This window comes from Nannospalax galili, unplaced genomic scaffold, assembly GCF_000622305.1.
Source record: "Nannospalax galili isolate Female #2095 unplaced genomic scaffold, S.galili_v1.0 scaffold359, whole genome shotgun sequence".
Taxonomy (NCBI): domain Eukaryota; kingdom Metazoa; phylum Chordata; class Mammalia; order Rodentia; family Spalacidae; genus Nannospalax; species Nannospalax galili.
This window is the reverse complement of record NW_008347042.1, coordinates 452607-465308: the sequence shown is the minus strand read 5'-3', so window position 1 is coordinate 465308 and position 12702 is coordinate 452607.

Below are 12702 nucleotides of genomic sequence, written 5' to 3'. Positions count from 1 at the left end.
TCTATCTTCATCTATCATCTATTTATCAATCTTCTAACTATCTATCTATCTATCTATCTATCATCTATCTATCTATCTATCTATCTATCTATCTATCTATCATCTATCATCTATTTTTGAGAGAGAGTCTTGCTGTGTAGCCCAGTCTGGCTTCAAACTCATGATTCTCCTGCCTCAGCTTCCTGAGTACAGTGATTACAGGCTTGTGTCACTATGCAGGGCTCCAAACTGACTTTTTTGATTTTGTGTGTGTGTTTTTTGAGACAGGGTCTCATGCAACCCAGTCTCAACTTTGAGCTAGACTCAAAGTTGATATGTAGGCTTGGCTGGGCTTGAATTCATGATCCTCCTGCCTCCACCCACTGTATGCTAGGATTACAAGTGTGGGCCATCATACTTGGTTTTCCATATTGACTGGGTTTTGTATCCTGGAAACGAGCTGTTATCATTTACCAACTAGCAGTCATTGAAGCCTTAGGAGAAGATTCAAGTTGAAGCAAATCTTTTAGAAACAAAAACTACACCTGGCCTGGTGGCATAGGTCTGTAATCCTAACTATTTGGGAGGCTGAAGCAGGAGGATCATACATTCATGCCTACATAGGCTAAAGAGTGAGTGTAAGAGCAGCCTGGGAAACTTAGTTGAGACCGCGTCTCAAATAAAAATTCAAGGACTGGAGATGTAGCTTATCAGTTAGAGCACTTAGCTAGCATGTATAAGGCCCTGGGTTCAATCCTCAGTATACCAACCAAACCAAACCAACCAATCAACCAAATAACAAAACCATGGACTGGGGATGTAACTCAGTTGGTAGAGTGTTTGCCTGATATGCACAAGGCACTGGGGTCTATTCCCAGCACTGATAGAACAGTTCATGGTAGCACATGTCTGCAATCTCAACACCTAAGGAGGTAAAGGTAGGAGGATCAGAAATTCAAGATACAGAATGAGCTTGAGGCTATCTTGGGATACAAGAGACTCTGCTTCAAAAGACAAAACAAAACCTCCAAACTAAATTCCATGTTAGGACATTGTCTGCAACTGGTATCTGCTAGAGAAGGAATTATTTGTCCCAGTTCACCATTTAATATGAAGGTCTGCCAGTAATAAATGCAGCAATTTACTCACTCACTATCCTGGCATTGTGGTTAATTATAATTAAAAAACACAGGGCTTGACTGCTAACAGATGAATTATGAAGCTGTAGGGTGATAAGCAGCATGCTTGGTGGCAGGAGTTGGTGCTGTCTCTAAGGGAAACTGTGAAGGACTGGTTCACCTGGTCGAAGGTTGTATGGTAACTGATGTTTGTCATCAGCATACACAGCACTGCTGAGTCAGGCATCTTGCATTAGGGCTGTGTCCTTGGAAACACCGTAAGTGTCAGGAGCAGGGCTAGGGCCTCCACCCTGTCCAGCAGTTAAGGGAGCTTCAGTGTATCAGCTTTTGAGCTTCCAGGACCTTATCTGCTAACTGCCTTCTTCCCTTGCTTAAGTCTGGAGCATTGCAGGCTCTCATTCACCTATGCTTAAAAAATCTCAAATGGGGGGCTTGGAGAGATGGCTCAGTAAAGCGTTTATTGCTTTTGCAGAGGACCTGAGTTGGTTTCCCAGCATCCATGTCAGGTGCGTGGGTGTGTGCATGTAAGTGTGGGCACATGAGGAGGCCAGAGGTGTTGGATCTCCCTACTGGACCTGGAGTCATAGGCAGTTGTGAGCTGCCTGACCTGGGTGCTTAGAAACTGGACTTGGGTTCTTCTGCAAGAGCAGTACATGCTCTTAACCACTGAGCCATCTCTCCAGCCCATAAAATATACCTTAAAAAACTAAACCCAGGCAAAAAAGACAAACTCAAATGGGCTGGGTATCGATTGGGGTACATCCTTATAATTCTATAATCCCAGCACTTGGAAGGTGGAGGTAGGAGGATGAGAGGTTGAGCATCATCCTTGACTACTTGGCAGCCAGCCTGAGCTAGAGGAGACCCTGCTTCAACAATAATAGCATTTACAACCCCTCAAACCCAGAAATCTGTTCTATTTATTCTGGAAGCTAGAATCCAAAGTCAAGATGTTAGCTGGGCCATACTTTCTTCAAAGAAGTGCCTGGGGAAGAATCCTTCCTTGGCCTCTTCCTCCTTTTCCAGCCTCCTTTTCCAGACCTTGGAACAGAGTTCCATCTCTGTCTCAGTCTCCACTTGGCCTGTTCCATATAAAACTTGTTGAGCAGGGCTGGGAATGTAGCTCAGTATTAGAGTGCTTGCCCTACAAGAGCAGGGTTCTGGGTTTATTTCCCAGCATACAAACAACAGCAGAAAAATGGCCAAACCAAACCGAAATGGGAAAAAACTCAGGAACAAAACCAAAGAAGCCCTCAAAACGAAACCAAAACAAAAAATCAGAATGAGCTTTGAGACATGGGAATAGCCAGGCTGAGGAATGAGTGACTGGGAGAACCAGATAGTTATCTGCATTATACATACATTTGTCTTAAAATTTTCTTGCAACACACATGTATTTATATAATACATATTATATATAATTTTTAATACAATTTTTTCTGAGAGATAAAGCTTTATTACATAGCCCAGGTTGGTCACCATCCTCCTACCTCAGCCTCTTGAGTGCTGGGAGTGCAGGTGTATACCACTACACCACACCTGGTTGAGAAATCTTTATATTTTTTTTCTCTGATTATAATTTCTTTGTAATCTACTGACACCTCATTCAGATATCCAAACTTTCTGGTTCCCCCTCTAATTTTTTTTATTACCCTTACTTATTTGTGTGTGTGTGTGTGTGTGTGCATGTGTGCATGTGTGTGTGTGTGTATTCACCTGTACCATGGCATGCATATGGAGGTCAGAGGTCAGAGGAGAATTTTCTGGAGTTGTTTTGCTTCTTCCACTATGTTGGTCGCAGGGATCAAACTCAGGTGTCAAGCTTGACAGCAAGTATCTTTACCTGCTGGGCCATCTTGTTAGACCTTTTTTGATTTTTTTTTTGTTAGACCTTTTTTGATAGGATCTCATATAGCCTAAGCTGGCCTCGAATTCCTGATTCTCTTGTCTTTGCCTCCCCAGTGCTGGGATTAAAGCATGCATCACCATATCTGGGATGGGGTGGTGGCTTATACCTTTAATTCCAGCACTTGGGAGGCAGAGGCAGGTGAAGCTCTGTGAGACTGATGCCAGCCTGGTCAACATAGCAAGTTCTAGGCCTGCTAGGGCTAAATGGAGACTGTCTCAAAAGCAAAGCAAAACAAACAAAACAAAACAAAAACAACCCAAAAAACAAAATACATGCACACACAATAATGAAAGTCCCATACCTAACTTCTTTATCTTCCCTTTTAGGGAAAGAAAGCACTAGAAGAAGCCTTTTTTTTGAAAGATAGATACTTGGGACTGGAGAGATGGCTTAATTATTAAGAGCACATACTGCTCAGGAGTTCAGGTCCCAACACTTACATTGAGTGGCTCACAACTACTTGTAGCACCAGCTCCAGGGATGCCTTTTGTAAATAAAAATTATAAAAATAAAAGGATAGATACTTTCACTAACACAGCTCAGTAATGTTTGGAAGTTTTGCCTTTGTTGTTCTTTTTTTTTTTTTTTTTAAAGACAGGGTCAAATTACATAGCTCTGATTAACTAGAACTGGCCATGTAGACCAGGCTGGCCTCAAACTCACAGAGCTCTACCTTCCTCTGGTTCCATCCAGAGTGCTGAGATTAAAGGCATGAGCTGCCATGACTGACTCTGTTCACACTGTTTTTTAACAGGATTTATTTTTCAGCTAAACCATTATTTTGCAAAAGTTCTGGAAAATATGCAGTAAAACTTTCTGAATGACTGGGTCTCTTAGATATAATAACATTGATTTCCCCAATTATTTTTTCTTCAGTTCTGTTGTGAACCTATTTCAGAATCTTTCAACACATTTTATTTTCTCAAGAAATGCACAGCTCAGCATTGAACACCAAATGTCAGTTTTTCTGTCTACCTTAGAAACAGCAATGATACTGTTTAAAAAGGTGCAGAGTCTTCCACTTCATTCTTATTACCATTCTAGTAAATACTTAGTATTTAATAATGTAAAACAACGAAATCTCAGGGCAGAGAGAGAGCTTATTGGGTAAAACACTTGCTACAGAAGCTTATCCCTACAACTCGCATAAAAGGAGAGAACCATCTACAAAAAGTTGTCCTCTGACCTTCAAATGTGTGCTATGGCATGTGGACCCTGCCATCACACACACCTACACACAATAGTAAATAAATGATAATCTAAAAACGTATAATCTTTAGAGCTGGCTGTGTACTCCAGAGGCTGAGGCAGTGGGAGAAGCTGAGAGTTCCAGGTAAACCCACTACATATCTGGATACTACTTTTAAGGTAATTTTCTTTTTCATATTATTCAATGCCATTTAAAAATGATTACTCATTTAATTTCCAATTAGTTTACAGAAAGGATCTTTATAAGAGCCCTTTCTTTTTGTATTATACTAATCGAAAGGAGGCCAGAATCTTTCACAAGTAATTGTGCCTGAAAATATTATATGGGAAATAAAAAATTACATATCAATACAAACTATTAGGATATGCTTTCAGTGAAGAGAGGAAGTTTTATCATCCATTTCTGTGAAGTTGAAATGTATTAGTGAATACTATTTCACAACTTAGCAGAAAAACTGATGTGGAACTGAAGTGTAAAGGCAAGAACTAAGTTCAGTTTGAAAGGTCATTGTGAACATTTCAAAATAACTCCTACGTCACCAGTAAGAATGCAAAGGTGGCTCTCATGACCTTCTGGACTTACATGGTAGTAAGCTGATTGGAGGCTGCTGGCTCTCATGATTATGTGATGCTGACTTCACCATCAGCTCCACTGAAAAATAATTCATATAGCACATAACAACACATGATAATAAACATGGAGGGTACAAGGGAAGTCTGCATTTCCATACACAGGCCCTGACTGCTGTGAAAACATTTGACAGTGTAACTTAGGTGCATGACATAGCATAAAGATGGCTTTTCCCTGCTATTAGGTAAAAAGATGAGACCTGGTGAGGTCTCATAATAAGGAAATGCAGATAAATACAATGATATGCAATTTCCCTAATCCCTGTCCTGAATAAAATAAAAATATATCCCCTACATTCAGTTGTTAAGAGTGTTCATGGTTGCAACCTTTTATGGACATTGATTTGGGAATATCTTTCAAAAAACAAGCTAGAATTGGGCGTGGTGGCACATGCTTTTAATCCCAGCACTAAGGAGGCAAAGGTAGGTGGATCTTTATGAGATTGAGGACAGCCTGGTCTACATAGTAAGTTCTAGGTCATCCTGGGTTACAGGAAGATCCTGTCTCAAAAAGAAGAGGAGGGAAAGGAGGAGGAGGAGAAGGATGAAAAGGAGGAGAGGAAGGAGCAGCTAGGTATGGTAGGCTAGTCAAGAGGCTATGACTATATAGCAAGACCCTGCCTTAATCTAAGACAAGCAAATAAAAAGACCCACCACAATGTACACACACTGAACCAGCAGCTTATGTACAATGTATGTGGACTATTTATTGCAGCATGTTTGTACTTGATGGCACAGGGGTAATTATACAGCTATTAAAGAGAGTGAGGCCGGGCGTGGTGGTGCACGCCTTTAATTCCAGCACTTGGGAGGCAGAGGCAGGCGGATCTCTGTGAGTTCAGGGCCAGCCTGGTCTACATAGTGAGTTCCAGGACAGCTCGGGCTATAGGGAGACTCTGTCTCAAAAAGACCAAAAAAAAAATATTTATTATCTTTATTTTATGTGTATGCATGTATTGCCTGCATATAGGTAAATGCACCTTGTCATGCAATGCCTGAGGAGGTCAGAAGAGGCTGTCGGATCCCCTGGGACAGCTGCCATATCGGTGCTGGAATTCGAACCCAGGTGTGCTGGATAGCTTTAGTGTCAACTTGACACACCTGGGTTGAGGGCGCCTCAATTGGGTATTGCCTTCATTGGGCTGGCCTGTGGCCATGTCCGTGGGGTACCTTCTTGATTGTTGAGTGATGTGGGAGGGCCCAGCTCACTGTGGATGGTACGCTCCTGGACAGGTAGGTCTGTGTTGCATAAGAAAGCAGGCTAAACAGGAGCCAGGGGAGTAAGTCAGTAAGCAGTGTTCCTCCATGGCCTGTGCTTCAGCTCCTGCCTCCAGGTTCCTGCCCTGAGTTCCTACCTTGGGCTCCCTGATGAACTGTGACCCAGGAGATGTAAGATAAAATAAACCCTTTCTTCCCCAAGTTGGTATTGGTCAGAGTGTTTTGTCACAGCAGTGGAGAAACAAACCAGGACATTGGGTCTTCTGCAAGAACAACTAGTGTTCTTAACTGCTGAGCCATCTCTCTAGTCCTGAGAAATGAATTTCTTCTAACCTTACTAGTGCAGCCAATCCCTTGAGGGCTCAATTAGAACAAAACAGTGGAGGAAGGGCAAGTTGATGTCTGTGTGATCTGGGGCATCTACTTCTTGACCTCACACAGGAGAGTTTCCACTTCTCAGTTTTATGGATTTGGGCTGAAACCACACCCCTGACTTCCCTGGAGACAGCAGGTTGTGGGACATCTTACTCTCTGCAATTACATGAGCCAGTTCTTCCTAGTCAATGTCATTGGAGAGTCTTCTCTGTATTCTATTGGGTGGTTCTTCTGGAGACCCCCAACATTTCCTTTCTTTTCAGTATGTTTGGTTGTGGGCTGGAGTCAAGATGGAAAACAGAGAAATCCAAGTGGTAACAACTGGTCAGAGGCCACTTGTCCAGGGGACTCATGTACCCTTTGATTTCTTGTACTGAGAGGCCTCGTAATGACTTTAGTCAATGTCCAGGTAGCCGGCCAGGAGGTAAGGGGAAATTGGACAAGGGATAGGGACAGCACCTGGCTAAAGGAAGAACCCACTTTGGACATCCAGATAGTCACTTTATAGGGTTCAGAATGGGGAGGTGGCGTGAACTGTGCCTCTGAGTAAAATAGTACCCAGGATCCAGGAACTACAGAGCTGTGATACAATTTGCCCATTGCAATACTAAAAGTTTAGGGGAGCCATGAAAGTGGGGCCACCTGAGGTTGGCAGGTCTCAGGATTAAAGCTGAGTAGATTGGGGTTTAGACAGAGGCCCTGGAGTTTCTATGGGGAAGGGAGGAAGGGCCCTGTTTAGATATCTCTCTTCTGACAGAGGAGGCACAGAGGGAAGCCTCAGTAGAATCCAGAAACCAGATATGAACGTTAATTCCCTTGGGTTTAGGAAGCAGCTCAGTGGCACAACACATTCTTAGCAGGTATAAAGCCCTGGGTTCGATCTCTAGTAACCCCTCCCCCCAGAAAACAAAACGTCAAAATAAAACAGCCACAAAGATGAATTTCAACCTTCAAGTGGTAGCCCAGACCACTTGAAACCACCATAGGCAGCTGGATCTCTGTGAGATCACTCTTGTAAGTGACCAAAGTCATGGTTAAGAAGGATTAGAATTGGTACATATTGCCTTGGGCCTTTTCCAAGGTACCAAGGTAGCCACAAAATATTTCATGTGTTTCGTCTATAGTCATGAAACCCTCTATGTCTATTTTCCAGAAACACTCTTTTCTGAGAAGAATTTAAAACAGTATCCTCCCCACTCCCTCTCTTCCTTTTTTACATAGCTGAGGATGACTTTGCACTCCTAATCCTACTGCCTATACTTTCTGAGTGTTTGGATTACAGGCACATACACCTGGTTTATGCAGTGCTGGGGATGAAACCCAGGGCTTCATGCATGCTAGGCAAGCACTCTACTAACTGAGCTACATTCCTAGCCTTAAAATAACACACTTGATTTCTTGAAAAGACTGTTGGTTAACTAGAGAGAGAGGATTTTGAAACCTGAGGATGGGTCTCTTTGGATGGTGCAGACCATGGTCCTGTTGAATCCCCAGCTGGTGGTCTGCGCAGTGCTTTTGTACCACAACAGTTAAATCCTTGCTTGAGACAGGTAGTTCTCAGCTTCTAATATCAAGTTCCTTGTTATCCTTTATGGGTTTTTGTAGGTTACAAACTCCCAGTAACAGAGACAGGTCATTGTCTTGTGCTCCTTGGAGTATTTCGTTCTATAACACTACAACATTAATCTCTCTCCAACCTCAAGCTTCATAACACCTCTCTGTCAGTATGTCTGCTCCCCTGACACCCTGTTTCCCATACATATAGGATTCTGGGAGTAAGGTTATTACTCCTAGATGAATCTATTTATAATCTCACAGGGCTGGCAGGGCTGGTGAAATATCGTTAGAACAATATTGAGATATAAATCTTGCTCCCTACATTGTCAAGTGTTCTGTACAGGTCAATCATTTGCTATTGCTTGACTACACATTTTGGCATTTGCTATCGACCAGAGGTCAGTTAGTTGGTTCTGACCAGTCCAGCATTTTCAGTACTATATGTGACTTTGGCCCTCACTACTAGGGGAGGAGATCTGCAGATACAAGGGTCAGGTTACTCATAATTCTCTCTTACCTCAGCACTGGCTACATTAAAAAAGTTTGCTTTGTTTCAAACAATGCCACCTTGAACTTTGACTGAAATATTTCCCTCTGATTGCTATGGCTCAGGAGTTTTCTCATAAACCTTAAAGAATAGCTACCCTCTTGATGGTTCTAACTTTGCACACATTTATCATTCTCTGAGTTTCTACTTTTGGTCTGACAATTGCCAGTTCTGAGATTCTGAGCGCCTTCCTTTAAGAAGCATTATCTCTTTTGGGGGCCGGGCATGTAGCTCAATTGGTAGAGTGCTTGCCTAGCATGCAATAAGTGTGGGTTTAATTCCCAGCACCATATAAACCAGGTGGTCCATACCTGTAATCCCAGCTCTTGGGAAGTGGAAGCAGGAGGATCAGAAGTTCAAGATCATCCTTGGCTACATACTGCATCCTACACTGGAATGGACTACATGATACTCTGTCTAAAAAAAAAAAAAGAGCAAAAAGAATTCTTGTCTTATTCATGGGGCAAAAGAGAATTTGGGCTGAATCCCCTTCCTTAGAGAGAGACACGAGGGAGGATGGATGGCATTTGCTTTCCTTTCATATGGAAGTGTAGGAGGCATGAGGGCACCCTCAGTGTGAGTTGTTGGGACTTTCTCTGTGACCAAATCTATTTTCTTGTGCACAGCATATGGCTTTGGAACATCAGCTGCTTCCTTTTTGGCTTTGAAAACCACAAGAGAAGCTGTTTTAAGTTAGGGTAGACACGCTCCTGGTTGGATGGAATTCAGAGTTACTGTGTGAGAAATAAACTAGCTTTTGAAATGAGTCATCACACAAACAGTGAGATTCACCAGAAAGTAGACAAAGGAGAGGTCAGAGATATGGAGTCTAATTAAATATATGAGGGGCTACAGAGATGACTCGGTGGTTAATAACATGTATGGTTCTTAAAGAGAACCTAAGTTTGGTTTCTAGCATCCATACTAGGTAGCTCAAAGTACCTGTTATTTCAGTTCCAGGGGAGTTTCCTAGTTACTTCCTTTTGCTATGATAAAAACATGGACCAAAACCAATTTGGGGAGGAAAGGGTTTATTTCACCTTCAGCTTATAGTCTATCACAGAGGGAAGCCACGGCAGGAGCTCAGGGGAGGAATCAAGGTACAGACCATAGAAGAGTACTGCTTGCTGGCTGGCTCCTCTGGCCTATGCTCAACCTGTTTTCTTATATAACATGGAACTACCTGCCCAGGGGTGGCACTACCCACAGTGGGCTGAACCCTCCCACATCACTCAAAAATTGAGACTGTGCCACACAGACATGGCCACAGGCCAATCCAATGGAGGAAACTCCTTAATCAAGTTGACAACTGAACCTACCCAGCATAGGGATCCACCACCTCTGATACACACATAAACATAATTAAAAAATTAAAAACAATTTTTAAAAATCTTAAAAAAATAACTAACATATATGATATAGCAATTCTGCTCCTAGGCAGATACTCATGAGAAACAAAAACCTATAACTAGGGGCTGGAGAGATGGCTCAGTGGTTTCGAGCACTGGCTGCTCTTACAGAAGACCTGGGTTCAATTTGCAGCACCCACATGGTGGTTAACAACCATCTATAACTCAGTTCCAGGGGAACCCATTGCCCTCCTCTGACCTCCTTGGGTACTGCATGACATGCAATACATTTGCATACATGCAATACACTCATACACATAAAAAATAAAGATATTAAAAAACATAACTACACATACATTTATATGGACATTAATAGAAAATTATGTATAATATCTCAAAAGTAGAAACAACACAAATATTCACCAAGTAGTAAATACATAAGCAGAATGTGGTATGCTCTTACAATGGGACATTACTCAGCCATCCATACGTAAAAAATGGTGTATACTCACACGTCTTATAATATGAATGAGCCTTGAAAACATTATGCTAGGTGGAAGAATTCAGACACAAAAGGCCACATATTACACAATACCATTTAAATGAAATGTACAAAATTGGCAAATCTATAGAGACAGGAAGTAGAAGAATGGTTGCTTCAGATGAGAAGAAAAAGAAAGAGTAGGGAAATGTCCAGTAACTTTAAAAAATTTTAATTCGTGTGTGTGTGTGTGTGTGTGTGTGTGTGTATGCACACACACCATGGCACATGTATGGAGGTCAGAGGACAACTTGTGGGAGTCAGTTCTTTTGTTCCACCATGTGGGTGCCAGGGGATTGATTTCAGATTGTTACGCTTGGCACCAAGCACCTTTACCTGCTGAGCCATCTCAGCTACCTGCATCTGGCTTTTTTACATAGATTCAGGGAATTGAACTCAGGTCCTTAGGCTTATGCAGCAAGTGCTTTTACCCACTGAGTCATCTCCCCAGCCCCCAGAGAATTTTGGTTTTATTTAAAATGACATGCTCTCAAATTGAATTATGATATTTATAAAACCATATGAAAACACTGGGGCTGGAGAGATGGCTCAGAGGTTAAGAGCACTGGCTGCTCTTGCAGAGGACCCGGGTTTGATTCCCAGCACCCACATGGCAGCTAACAACTGTCCATAACTCCAGTTTCAGGGGATCCAACACCCTCTTCTGACCTCCTTAAGCAATGCAAAACACGGGTGCACATACACACATGCAGGAAATATACTCATATATATATAAAATAAAAGTAATAATTAAAAAACATGAAAATATTAAGAAACAATGAATTCTTTACTCTCAGTAAACAGCATGATAATCAAATTATATCCCAATAAAGGTATTATTAATTTTTGAAGCAGGGCATCACCATGTAGCACTGGCTGATCTGAAACTTTTGCTATGTAGACCAGGCTGGCCTCTAACTTACAGAGATCTGCTTGCTTCTACCTCCAGAGTGCTGGGATTAAAGGCGTGTTCCACCACATTCAGCTCAGTAGTTATTTTTTATTTTTTATGAGTGTGGTGCTGGTGATGGAACCCAGGGCCTGAAGTATGCCAGGTAAGAGCTTTCCCCTAAATGACACCCCCCAATCCCTAGGAAGAAAGAGCACATTTAGAAGGAGCCAGTGAAAACACAGCACTGGCAGCAGGCACTGAGGCAATCAGCTCTGCCTCTAGAGCTATTTCCTTCCCAATAATGTCTTACCCACCCCAAGACTGATCTTTATAACATCCCGTGTTTCTTGTATCAGAACCACTGCAATAACTAAGGGTTCTCCACTGCCTAAAGGGTACTTTGTCTCAATACCTTGTTTCTGACCTGGTTTCCAGCATGGATACCTTGTCCCAAGTTGCCTGGTCTCTGTCTCCTGCTAACCTTCCTGGATACTCAGCTCATACCATCCTGCCAGCTTGGAATATCATTCTCCTATCTGACATTTTCTTTTCTCTAAACACAAACTAGTACAAATTCTGCCATTTTCTCTGAGCACCCAAATCAGCAAGAAGTTTCCTTTCTCGGACTTCTGTCTTTTATATTGTCAACTTCATGTACTTAAAAAACGTTATTTTTGACAAAATGTATGTACTCTCTGTGTGTACTACACATTTTCTTGGGGATACATTTTCCTTCCCTATTACTCTCATGAATTTGTTTTTAGAGAGTAGTGAGATTTGGGAATACCTACTGTCCTAGTTAGCATTAACTGTCAACTTGACATGTCCTCTCATGACTTGAAAAAAAAAGAGTCTTGCTGGCCCGTTGGCACACAGGCCTTTAATCCCAGCACTCGGGAGGCAGAGGCAGGCAGAACTCTGTGAGTTCGAGGCCAGCCTGGTCTACATAGCAAGTTCCAGGCCAGCTGGGGCTGCAGGGTTGAGACTCTCTCTATTTTTTTTTCCTTTGTCTTATTGAGACAGGGTCTCCCTGTAGCCCTAGCTGGCCTAGAACTTGCTATGTAGACCAGGCTGGCCTTGATCTCACAGAGGTCTGCCTGCCTCTGCCTCCTGAGTGGTGGGACTAAAGGCATGGGCCACCACACCCAGCTTGTCTATGAGGGATTTTTAAGATTCATTTTAATTTTTAATTATGTATATTTGTTTCCCTTCAGAGCTGGAGTTATAGGTGGTTTTAAGCTGCCTGACATGGGTGCTTCAGATCCTCTGCAGGAGCAGTATGTGATCTTAAGGAATCAGTGATCCCTCTGGGCCCATGAAAGATCGTTTTCACTGCTAATTGATGAAGGAGGGCCCA